Raw genomic sequence first — 13,151 nt, 5'->3', positions numbered from 1 at the left:
ACACACACACACACACACACAAGCACACACAAGCTGGCTGTGAACTGATAGATTTGCGAATAATTGTTTTATTGCTTACAGTGCCTTCGGAAAGTATTCCTCTTGACTTTTTCCATATATTGTCAGGGAGATGACCAAGAAACCTGATGGTCACTCTGACAGGGCTCTAGAGTTCCTCTGTGGAGATGGGAGAACCTTCCAGAAGGACAACCATCTCTGTAGCACTCCACCAATCAGACCTTTATGGTAGAGTGGCCACTCCTCAATAAAAAGCACATGACACATGACCCGCTTGGAGTTTGCATAAAGGCACCTAAAGACTCTCAGATCATGAGAAACAAGATTCTCTGGTCTGATGAAACCAAGACTGATCTTTGGCCTGAATGCCAAGCGTCACATCTGGAAGAAACCTGGCACCATCCCTACGGTGAAGCATGGTGGTGGCAGCATCATGCTGTGGTGATGTTCTTCTACGGCAGGGACCGGGAGACTAGTTAGGATCGAGGCAGAAATGAACGGAGCAAAGTACAGAGAGATCCTTGATGCAAACCTGCTCCAGAGCGCTCAGGGCCTCAGACAGGGGCGAAGGTTCACCATCCAACAAGCACACAGCCAAGACAAAGCAGGAGTGGCTTCGGGACAAGTCTCTGAATGTCCTTAAGTAGCCCAGCCAGAGCACAGACTAGAACCCAATCGATCATCTCTGGAGAGACCTGAAAATAGCTGTGCAGCAACACTCCTCATCCAATCTGACAAAGCCTGAGAGGATCTGCAGAGAATGGGAGAAACTCCCCAAATACAGGTGTGCCAAGCTTGTAGTGTCATACCCAAGAACACTTGAGGCTGTAATCGCTGCCAAAGGTGCTTCAACAAAGTACTGAGTAAAGGGTTTGAATACTTATGTAAATGTGAAAATTCAAGGGACGTCACCGATTGAAACGCTATTTGGCGCGCACCACCGCTGACTAGCTAGCCGTTCCACATCCGTTACATGTAGATGGGTGAAAAAAATATATTTAATCCATTTTGAATTCAGGCTGTAACACAACAAAACGTGGAATACGTCAAGGGGTATGAATACTTTCTGAAGGCACTGAGTGTTTCTATATCTGGTGTTAGCTTGTTACTGGGTAGTTAGGTCTTCAGCTGGCATGGAACAAAACGGGGGGAAGGGTCGTTCAAAACTCAGATCCAGTTGTCAAGTCAACACATCCGTCAGTGCTGCTGTGAACTACATCACCTCAAACATGCCAAACGGGAGATGTATACATTTTTTTATTTTTTATCATTGATTCAATGTTGTTTGAGTTGCTTTGTGTATCAACAAATTTGCTTGAGAGATGATTTTACTGCAATACTGCTCATTGCATCAAAGTTGCTTGGCATAGGCACTTCAAACAGCTGTCAGTCAAGGCGAGCATGAATATAGAAAATAACTAGAGACAAGGGACTCTCTTCCCAGCTAGCACATAACGTTCTGAGAACCATATGTTTCTTAGAGCTTGGTGAGAGTGGGGTTGTCCTATGGTTATTTTGTATACAACCTTCCCACAACTTTCTGTGCAGGATAGTTTCTTGGCTTTGGAACATTCTCAGCACATTAAAAGAACTTGACAAAAAAAAAAACGTTATTTTCTTGGTATTTCATTACTTTAATAGAACATTTCCAAAACGTTTGAACATGGTTGCATTTAATTAACATTTTGGTAATGTTCTAGGAACGTTCTCCAACTGGTTTGACATTGGGAAAGTTCTCAAATAGTTCAATAGAATTTCAATACTTCAGCATAACATTTCTTACAGGTTTCCTCGTGGAAACAAAACTCCCTTTATCCTCTAATCTTTTTAGTGTGTCCAGGTGTGTTGGCCGCGCCCACTAATTGGTCACACTTGACCTTTGAAATGGGGTCAATTTGAATACACTAAAAAGGACAGCTTTGTATGCGTAAAAAAATGGAGTAGTGGACTAATTCCATAGATAGAGAACAGAATCTCACTGATGCTGTGTCACAATAAAAAATAGGTGTTTGCATGATTAATGTCAAAGGAAATGAATGTCCATGTGTCCTATCTGTGCTTGGAGTGTTATTAAAAGTCTTATTGAAGCATTCAGTGAAAGTTTTAAGAGAATTTGTCAACAACCTTAAACAAACCTATTAGTTAATAAAACCTCCCAGGAAAAAACTTTCAAGCAACCAGAGTAAACGTTGTCAGAACCACCCTGCAACCTAAAAAGAAATGTTCCCAGAACATGCTAAATGTTCACTTCTGTTCTAAGAACATAATATATATATATTTTTTTTAAACATTACTTTTTACCGGTCAGGAAACAATCAGCAAAGTTTGTGGGAAATTTCTTCTGGCGTGTGGCCAGGAAGGGTGGATTTCCTGTCTTTGCCTTTAATGGCTGTCCCCCCATGGTGATGTGGGAGAGATCTTAGATCTGTCATTGAGATTCAAAGTTAATGTTTGGGAGCGATGATGAGAAGTCAGAACCATTTGCATAATAAATAAGGCCTTTCACGTTTTAATTAAGAAACGTTAATTAGCTTAGCGAAGTTGGAAGATAAGGGGAGGAGACCGTTTCCTGTGCTAGAGCTGGTCTCTGAACTCCTAATATAAAGCCAGTGAACATTAAAAGCTGTCTGATCCTCAACGCTGGCCTACATGCAATGTCGATCTTGCCATGTAAATCTTGGTGGGGCAAACAAAAATATATATTTTTGATGCATGCCAGCCAAGCCACTACACAACACTAAACAATAAATGAATTGCACTAAAATGGTGATAAATGGTTCCCACAAACTGTTAGGGCATACGTACAGCTGTCCCAACAGCAGAGCTTTCTTTTCAGCACCATGGAGTGAATCCTTACCACCACTGCTACACCTGGCTATCAGCAGAGCCTTGTCTGGCAGCGAAACAGTTAATTCAGCCTCATTTACTGCCTTTTTAAAAAACATAGCTGAAATGGCTGACTTGATTAAACAAATGTGGTTTCTACTGACAGTTGAGATGTACAAACTATGGCATAAGGGGACGACGAGCGCATAAGAGGCCATCTGTAATTTGGATTAAGACATTAATGAGCGAGCTAGGACGGACATAGTCAATATAACTATTTGTTTAGCACTTTTGAAATGTACAGCGACAGAATTCAGAACATGGGCCGTTATGCAGTATTCTCCCTGTACACCAGGTCAGAACCATAGGATAAATAAAGGGGGCATATATGCAGACAATTAAAGCTCTTACAATATTTGATGATGACATTTCTCTCAAGCAGGCTATAGGCTACATGTGCACCTCCAATTCAGAACAGTAGGCTACATTATGAGGGGGAAAGGGACCAAATTATTAGGGTGAGGCACATGGGCTATTAACATCTTAATACACAACACACCCTTAGCATTGCTTTCTTAGAAACAGTATACATAAAGTGCCTTCGGAAAGCATTCAGACCCTTTGATTTTCCCCACATTTTGTTAAGTTACTGCCTTAATCTAAAATTGGTCCATTGTGTTTTTCCCTCATCAATCTACACACAATACCACATAATGACAAAGGACAAACAGGTTTTTAGAAATGTTTGCAGATTTATTAAAAATAAAACAGAAATATTACATTTACATAAGTATTCAGAACCTTTAGTCAGTACTTTGTTGAAGCATCTTTGACAGAGATTACAGACTCGAGTCTTCCTGAGTATGACGCTATAAGCTTGGCACACCTGTATTTGAGGAGATTTTCCCATTTTTCTCTGCATATCCTCTCAAGCTCTGTCAGGTTGGATGGGGCGCATTGCTGCACAGCTTTATTCAGGTCTCTCCAGAGATGTTTGATCGGTTTCAAGTCCGGGCTCTGGCTGGGTGACTCAAGAACATTCAGAGACTTGTCATGAAGCCACTCCTGCATTGTCTTGGGTGTGTGCTTGGAGTCGTTGTCAGACAGGGGCGAAGGTAAATCTTTGCCCCTGTCTGAGGTCCTGAGCCCTCTGGAGCAGGTTTTCATTAAAGATCTCTCTGTTCTTTGCTCCGTTCATCTCTGCCTCAATTATGACTAGTCTCCCAGTCCCTGCTGCTGAAAAACATCCCCACAGCATGATGCTGCCACTACCATGCTTCACCGTAGGGATAGTGGCAGGTTTCCTCCAAAAGTGCTTGGCATTCATGAGAGTCTTTTGGTGACTTTTGGCAAACTCCAAGCGGGCTGTCATGTGCCTTTTACTGAGGAGTGGATTCTGTCTGGCCACTCTACCATAAAGGCCTGATTAGTAGAGTGCTGCAGAGATGGTTGTCCTTCTAGAAGGTTCTCACATCTCCACAGAGGAACTCTAGAGCTCTGTCAGAGTGACCATTGGGTTCTTGATTACCTCCCTAACCAAGGCTTTTCTCCCCTGATTGCTCCGTTTTGCTGGGCGGCTAGCTCAATTACTTCGACCTCATGGCTTGGTTTTTGCTCTTACAGTGCCTTGCGAAAGTATTCGGCCCCCTTAAACTTTGCGACCTTTTGCCACATTTCAGGCTTCAAACATAAAGATATATAACTGTATTTTTTTGTGAAGAATCAACAACAAGTGGGACACAATCATGAAGTGGAACAACATTTATTGGATAATTAAAACTTTTTTAACAAATCAAAAACTGAAAAATTGGGCGTGCAAAATTATTCAGCCCCCTTAAGTTAATACTTTGTAGCGCCACCTTTTGCTGCGATTACAGCTGTAAGTCGCTTGGGGTATGTATCTATCAGTTTTGCACATTGAGAGACTGACATTTTTTCCCATTCCTCCTTGCAAAACAGCTCGAGCTCAGTGAGGTTGGATGGAGAGCATTTGTGAACAGCAGTTTTCAGTTCTTTCCACAGATTCTCGATTGGATTCAGGTCTGGACTTGGCCATTCTAACACCTGGATATGTTTATTTTTGAACCATTCCATTGTAGATTTTGCTTTATGTTTTGGATCATTGTCTTGTTGGAAGACAAATCTCCGTCCCAGTCTCAGGTCTTTTGCAGACTCCATCAGGTTTTCTTCCAGAATGGTCCTGTATTTGGCTCCATCCATCTTCCCATCAATTTTAACCATCTTCCCTGTCCCTGCTGAAGAAAAGCAGGCCCAAACCATGATGCTGCCACCACCATGTTTGACAGTGGGCATGGTGTGTTCAGCTGTGTTGCTTTTACACCAAACATAACGTTTTGCATTATTGCCAAAAAGTTCAATTTTGGTTTCATCTGACCAGAGCACCTTCTTCCACATGTTTGGTGTGTCTCCCAGGTGGCTTGTGGCAAACTTTAAACAACACTTTTTTATGGATATCTTTAAGAAATGGCTTTCTTCTTGCCACTCTTCCATAAAGGCCAGATTTGTGCAATATACGACTGATTGTTGTCCTATGGACAGAGTCTCCCACCTCAGCTGTAGATCTCTGCAGTTGATCCAGAGTGATCATGGGCCTCTTGGCTGCATCTCTGATCAGTCTTCTCCTTGTATGAGCTGAAAGTTTAGAGGGACGGCCAGGTCTTGGTAGATTTGCAGTGGTCTGATACTCCTTCCATTTCAATATTATCGCTTGCACAGTGCTCCTTGGGATGTTTAAAGCATGGGAAATCTTTTTGTATCCAAATCCGGCTTTAAACTTCTTCACAACAGTATCTCGGACCGCCTGGTGTGTTCCTTGTTCTTCATGATGCTCTCTGCGCTTTTAACGGACCTCTGAGACTATCACAGTGCAGGTGCATTTATACGGAGACTTGATTACACACAGGTGGATTGTATTTATCATCATTAGTCATTTAGGTCAACATTAGATCATTCAGAGATCCTCACGGAACTTTTGGAGAGAGTTTGCTGCACTGAAAGTAAAGGGGCTGAATAATTTTGCACGCCCAATTTTTCAGTTTTTGATTTGTTAAAAAAATTTGAAATATCCAATAAATGTCGTTCCACTTCACGATTGTGTCCCACTTGTTGTTGATTCTTCACAAAAAAATACAGTTTTATATCTTTATGTTTGAAGCCTGAAATGTGGCAAAAGGTCGCAAAGTTCAAGGGGGCCGAATACTTTCGCAAGGCACTCTATATAGACAGGTGTGTGCCTTTCCAAATCATGTCCAATCAATTTAATTTACCACAGGTGGACTCCAGTCAAGTAGTAGAAACAGCTCAAGGATTATCAATGGAAACAGGATGCACCTGAGCTCAATTTCAAGTCACATAGCAAAGGGTCTGAATACTTCTTAATTTTTAATTACATTTGCAACAATTTCTAAAAACCTGTTTTCGCTTTGTCATTATGGGGTATTATGTGTAGATTGCTGAGGATACAAAACAGGAAGGTGTCGCGTTGGTCCTTCTTGTGTGGTCTAGAAAGAGGCCTGAATAGTAAAAATAAAGAAAAACCCTTGAATGAGTAGGTGTGTCCAGACTTTTGACTTGTATTGTGTATATATATATATATATACTGTGCCCTGCAAAGTCTACACAGCTCCTGTTGTAAACTTATACCTGCGGGCATGTCTTCTGCCAGTCGCTTTCAATCCCATTGGCCCATGAACAGCTTGGAAAAGCCAAAGCAGCAGCTGCCACTTCTCACTAATGCCCTTCAAATGAAATTAATTTATTCAACTCTCCATCCCTCCATCCATCCATCCATCCCTCACTCTCTCTCTCTCGCTACTGAACTGTGACAGTCACTCTGTGGGCCAAATACGACTGCCTTAGGACTCAACAAATTGAATGAATGGGACAGAGCTTCTTGAGACGGATGAAACACTTAAGATTTCTTTGAAAGGTGGAAACATGGTACCATTGCATGAATATAAATGGCAGAGCATTTGTTGAGGTACCTCACTCTAGACCATTGAGGTCAGAGGTTCAGATAATGTAAGTGCAGATTCTCTAACAGCCAGTCAGACAGCCAAGAGCTGTGCTGTTTTGATCGAGGGCCCATCCTCTAAACAACCCAGCCTTCCTCGTTGCGGTTGAGAGCCTCTACATTATTGAAGAGCATCAAGAGCCTATGAATCACATCTGTTGATTACGAGCTGATGTTCCTAACACAAGCACACCACTCCGGCTCCACTGCCCCAGCTCTGCTATTAACATATATATGAATTTGTGACTGTCAGCGCAGACATAACAAACACCGCTGCATTGATATTCTAATTATCTCAATACCTCGGGTGTGGCCGTTCACCAGAATGCGTCATCACCACGAACATAAATCTAGTACTACGGGCCATTGCGGCTGAGGATTCTCAGGCGTTGCAAGGGAGCCTAGTCTCCCTGCCTGCCAGATAAAGGTGCACAGCATACCGGTATTCAAGAGTTCTGGCCTGCCAAAGGAAAGGTTGACAGACAGAGCCCAAAGGTCATGCCAAATGGTCATCAAGAGTCCTTTTTGTAATTTTCTGTTGCAAGTCACAACTAAACTGAGGTAAACATTATATTATTTTCAAGAATGTTCTCAGAGTATCTGTGGGATACCGTTCCCTAAAATCCCAACGAGAACGTCCTCTTATGTCCTTAGGACATCCCCTGTTTGCTGGGACAGTCATTGGGTCACTGGTCCCTTATTGAGTTAATACACTATTTTACCAATAAAAGGAAGGGTAAACAGGAGATGATGTCACAGCAGGCTGGTGATTGTGGGTTGGTGGTTGGTTGGAGGTGTGTGGGCATGCTGGCTTCTGCCTGTGGATATGCTATCGATCACCACTCCGAGCTACCAGGGTATTTAATGGGAGGGTGAAGCAATTATCTAGGGGCTTTATTGGCAGATTGGACAGCCGCACGGGTAGAGGAGGTGCACACTGCAGCGACTCATTATGGGGATGAATGTGGTGACCTAAGAGTTGACTCATCATGGGGATGTGGTGACCTAAGAGATGACTCATCATGGGGATGTGGTGACCTAAGAGATGACTCAACATGGGAATGAATGTGGAGGCCTAAGAGATGGAGCACCACTGGGAGCTTTAAAACATTGTCCTACTGAATGGTGTCTTGTTTGTTGAGAAAACAATTAAGTGTGTTTACAGTTGATAAAACACACTTAAAAAGGTCCAACACAGCCATTCATATCTCAATATCAAATCCTTTCTGGGTAACAATTAAATGTGATTATCTTGGTCTATGGGGCAGGTGAAAACTGAATAGTAGCTGATATTGGCAGAGGTGTTGAACTCTTTCTTATTGGTCTATTAACTAATTTACTGCCTGGCGATGTCACCAGGCATGCCAAAACTCCATCCTACCAAAACAGGCTGTGATTTCAGGCAGTCTTTTCAAACAGCTCTTACACTAAAAGGGCATTATCATAATTTTCACAATTTTACAGTATTATTCCAACCTCATAATGTGAAGATATATATAAAAACAGAGGAAAAATCACAATTTCAAATGCACTGAGCTTTTAAGAAAATAGGATAACATGCATTAAGGGGATGGATCACTTCAAAGAGGATTTTTACAAGATTTCCCATTAACCTTGGCCATTAGAAGGTTTTTAAGTGCACAATCTGATCACCTACACACTTATCAAATGCCAGTTGTCTTAACGATTTTCCATAATTGGGTTAGGGTTAGTTTTTTTCCCCCACATATGGCATTTTTCAATGGTCTAATATACAAAATCAGATGTTAGACCTTGGAGAATCTGTGGTACAGTGCCTTCAGAAAGTATTCATACCCCTTGACTTATTCCAGCCTGAATGCAAAATGGATTAAATATATATTTTCCCCTCACCCATCTACACACAATGGCCCTATAATGACAAGGTGAAAAAAATGTTTTTAGACATTTTTGCAAATGTATTGCAAATGAAATACAGAACTATCTAATTTACATAAGTATTCACAGCCCTGAGTCAATACTTTGTAGAAGCACCTTTGGTGCCGATTAAAGGTTTGAGTAGCCTTGGGTATGTCTGTGTTACAGCTTTGAGTAGTCTTGGGTATGTCTGTGTTACAGCTTTGAGTAGCCTTGGGTATGTCTGTGTCACAGCTTTGAGTAGCCTTGGGTATAACTGTGTCAGCTTTGAGTAGCCTTGGGTATGTCTGTGTCAGCTTTGAGGAACCTTGGGTATGTCTGTGTCAGCTTTGAGTAGCCTTGGGTATGTCTCTGTTACAGCTTTGAGTAGCCTTGGGTATGTCTGTGTTACAGCTTTGAGTAGCCTTGGGTATGTCTGTGTCAGCTTTGAGTAGCCTTGGGTATGTCTGTGTCAGCTTTGAGTAGCCTTGGGTATGTCTGTGTTACAGCTTTGAGTAGCCTTGGGTATGTCTGTGTTACAGCTTTGAGTAGCCTTGGGTATGTCTGTGTTACAGCTTTGAGTAGCCTTGGGTATGTCTGTGTTACAGCTTTGAGTAGCCTTGGGTATGTCTGTGTCAGCTTTGAGTAGCCTTGGGTATGTCTGTGTCAGCTTTGAGTAGCCTTGGGTATGTCTGTGTTACAGCTTTGAGTAGCCTTGGGTATGTCTGTGTTACAGCTTTGAGTAGCCTTGGGTATGTCTGTGTCAGCTTTGAGTAGCCTTGGGTATGTCTGTGTCAGCTTTGAGTAGCCTTGGGTATGTCTGTGTTACAGCTTTGAGTAGCCTTGGGTATGTCTGTGTTACAGCTTTGAGTAGCCTTGGGTATGTCTGTGTCAGCTTTGAGTAGCCTTGGGTATGTCTGTGTCAGCTTTGAGTAGCCTTGGGTATGTCTGTGTTACAGCTTTGAGTAGCCTTGGGTATGTCTGTGTCAGCTTTGAGTAGCCTTGGGTATGTCTGTGTCAGCTTTGAGTAGCCTTGGGTATGTCTGTGTCAGCTTTGAGTAACCTTGGGTATGTCTGTGTCAGCTTTGAGTAGCCTTGGGTATGTCTGTGTCAGCTTTGAGTAGCCTTGGGTATGCCTGTGTCAGCTTTGAGTAGCCTTGGGTATGCCTGTATCAGCTTTGAGTAGCCTTGGGTATGTCTGTGTCAGCTTTGAGTAGCCTTGGGTATGTCTGTGTTACAGCTTTGAGTAGCCTTGGGTATGTCTGTGTCAGCTTTGAGTAGCCTTGGGTATGTCTGTGTTACAGCTTTGAGTAGCCTTGGGTATGCCTGTGTCAGCTTTGAGTAGCCTTGGGTATGTCTGTATCAGATTTGCACATCTTAATTAGGGATATTTTCAGCTATTTTTCCTTGCAAATGTCTTCAAGCTCTGTTAAGTTAGATGGGGAGCGGAGCTGAACAGCAATCCTCAAGTCTTTCCAAAGACTTTCAAGTCACTCAAGAACTTTCACATTCTTGTTCTGAAGCCATCCCACCGTTGCTTTGCTTAATGCCTGGGGCCGTTGTCTTGTTGGAATGTAAATCTTCCTCAGTCTAAGGTTGTTTTGCACTCTGAAGCAGGTTCTCATCAGGGATTTGGCTGCATTTGTCTCTATTCATTGTTTCCTCTATCCTTACCAGTCTCCCAGTCCCTGCTGCCACCACCATGCTTCACGGTAGGGATGGTGCCAGGTTTCCTCCAGACGTGACGCTTGGCATACAGACCAAAGAGTTCAATCTTGGTTTCATCAGACCAGAGAATCTTGTTTCTCATGGTCTGAGAGTCTTTAGGTGCCTTTTGGAAAACTCCAAGTGGGCTGTTTTACTGAGGAGTGGCTTCCGTCTGGCCAATCTACCATAAAGGCCTGATTGGTGGAATGCTGCAGAGATGGTTGTCCTTCTGGAAGGTTCTCCCATCTCCACAGAGGGACTCTAGAGCACTGTCAGGGTGACCATTGGGTTCTTGGTCACCTCCCTGACCAAGGCCTTTCAGTGCCGATTGCTCAGTTTGGCCGGGTGGCCAGCTCTTGGATAAGTCATGGTGGTTCCACAGTTCTTCCATTTAAGAATGATGGAGGCCACTTCTTGGGGACCTTCAATGCTACATAAATGTTTTGGTACCCATCCCCAAATCTGTGCCTCGACACAATCCTGTCTCGTAGCTCTACAGACAATTCTGTTGACCTCATAGCTTGGTTTTTGCTCTGACATGCACTGTCAACTGTGTGACCTTATCTAGACAGGTGTGTGCCTTTCCAATTTAATTTACCACAGGAGGACTCGAATCAAGTTGTAGAAACATGTCAAGGATGATCAATGGAAACAGGCTGCACCTGAGCTCAATTTCCAGTCTCATAGCAAAGGGTCTGAATACTTATTTAGATAAGATATTTCTGTTGTTTATTTTTAATACATTTGCAAAAAATGTATTAAAATGCTTTTTCATTATGGGGTATAATGTGTAGATTGCGGAGAGAAAAAACGTTGAATCAATTTTAGAATAAGGCATGTTTTGCCACTAATATAAAATACCAGTGACTTCCATTGTTCCACAGAGAGCATTGCTCACCTGTCTCCACTGCAGTTACCATGGCTGGGTTGTCAAAGAAGCCAGTGAGGAGGCGTCGCCCACAGGGGAACCAACAGGCATCTCGCACCGCCCGTGAGTGGGAGGAGTATACCATTAGGCACCACCCACTCTCTGCACATTCCCAAATCTGTAGCACATGGGGTGTATTCATTAGTGAACACCGTAGCAACATATTTTCCTACGAAAACAAGAGTTTCTTATTGGACAAATTCAAGTAGGGCTCTCACCGTTTGGTTCTTAGTGTTTGGTTCTGTTTGGTTCCTAGTGAATACACCCTTGAACACAGTGCAGTGGTTAATTAGACATTAGTCAGGCACTTTATCAGTTGTAATGGGAATTCGCATCCACGGCACAGAGAGAGCACAAAGAGGCTTTTCATCACATTATTCTGTATCAGAAAATTAATGTTCTTTAAGAAGGTGTTGCATTCACACTACGGCTAAATAATCAGCAATATGGGGGCTTTCAGTCTTTGTTACCAGAGCCTGGACAATTTCTCTAGAAATGACATGGGGGGAAAAGAAAAATGCTCTATAATACATTGATACTCATTAGTTTCTTTTGCAGTTCTTCACTTCAAATAAAATCGGCCTACATTAAAAAGGATCGCCTCGGTTCTTTTATTCAACAAGTTGGGACATATTCTTTCCCTCCTCTGGTGTAACAACCATTTTAGCACTGAAACACATAGAGGCCTACTCACAATGGTAATAAACTCTGTTGTTCGAACGATGAGGGTAAACACCTTACAGCTGCACCACCCGTTTTTGGCTATGACATCACACAGAGCAGGGCAACTTCCTGCTTAGAGACATCATCATCAACATAAACAATAACAACAGGATTCAAATATGCCAAGATGGACACTACTGGCACATTGTAACATGTGCCCTTTCTGGAAGCATCCATTTTGTTGTTGTTGATTTCTTAAAGAGGAAGTTGCTAGCCCCCAACTGTCAAATTGCTCAGTCTACCTATAATGTTTATGCAGGAGGGATATTAAAACAACTATCCACTGTAGAGCAAGCATCTTCAAAAGGCATTTGCCTCCAAGAGCGCATTGGCTCAAGGGTTTTATGCTAAATTAAGTCCACAAGCAAACCCTCAAACTAACTACAAAACATGTCTGCCTCGATCAACGGCTTTGGCATTTGGTGGACAGCTAGCTACAAAACATGTCTGCCTCCTAGATTAACGGCTTTGGTGGACAGCCAGAGCTATTTGTGATGGATCTTCGCTGTCATGGGCAGGTGAGCCAGAGGCAGACCCTGTGATGATATGACAGGACCACTGGTTTAATAAGTCCTGTCCGTCTCTTTTCATCTTGAGGTGCTCTACCGTCTCATCTAGTGCAATCAGGACTCAGAACACACAAAGAGCCGATACCTAAAGAGAACTGAAGCTAGCCACAGCCGTTAATGCCTTTCCACACAGTTATTTTTTTTTTACCAAGAGGAAAAGCAAAGATACTAAGCCTGAGGCATCTGAAAGGAAACATCTACTAACAAGGTGTTTGACATCCACAGTTGAGTGACATCTATTACAAGTTGCATAAGAGATCCAAAAAATGACATGCTCTTTTCAGACGGAGTGAATGAATGTCAACATGAAGGCAATCAAGCTAATGGAGGAAATCCACACCTAGTAGGATCACGCTGAGATAATGATCTGGCTAGCTGGCAGCGACCTAGAAACCGGAGTAAAATCCATGGGCTGGTGTACAGCACAGACAATCTCACATCCTCTTTACTGGCTCCCACATCGGAAGCCTCA

The 13,151-nt window shown here is 42.7% G+C and overlaps 1 pseudogene; it reads right to left on the bottom strand.

The window, feature by feature from the left end:
• The window catches only part of LOC110498394, a 30,145-nt pseudogene extending 18,616 nt beyond the window's left edge, over nucleotides 1-11,529 (bottom strand).
• Between the last annotated feature and the right edge of the window lie 1,622 nt (nucleotides 11,530-13,151).

The sequence above is a fragment of the Oncorhynchus mykiss genome, chromosome 19 (genome assembly GCF_013265735.2).
Source record: "Oncorhynchus mykiss isolate Arlee chromosome 19, USDA_OmykA_1.1, whole genome shotgun sequence".
NCBI classification, from domain to species: domain Eukaryota; kingdom Metazoa; phylum Chordata; class Actinopteri; order Salmoniformes; family Salmonidae; genus Oncorhynchus; species Oncorhynchus mykiss.
Note: the sequence above shows the minus strand (reverse complement) of the source record. Positions and strands in the feature narration are given on the sequence as shown.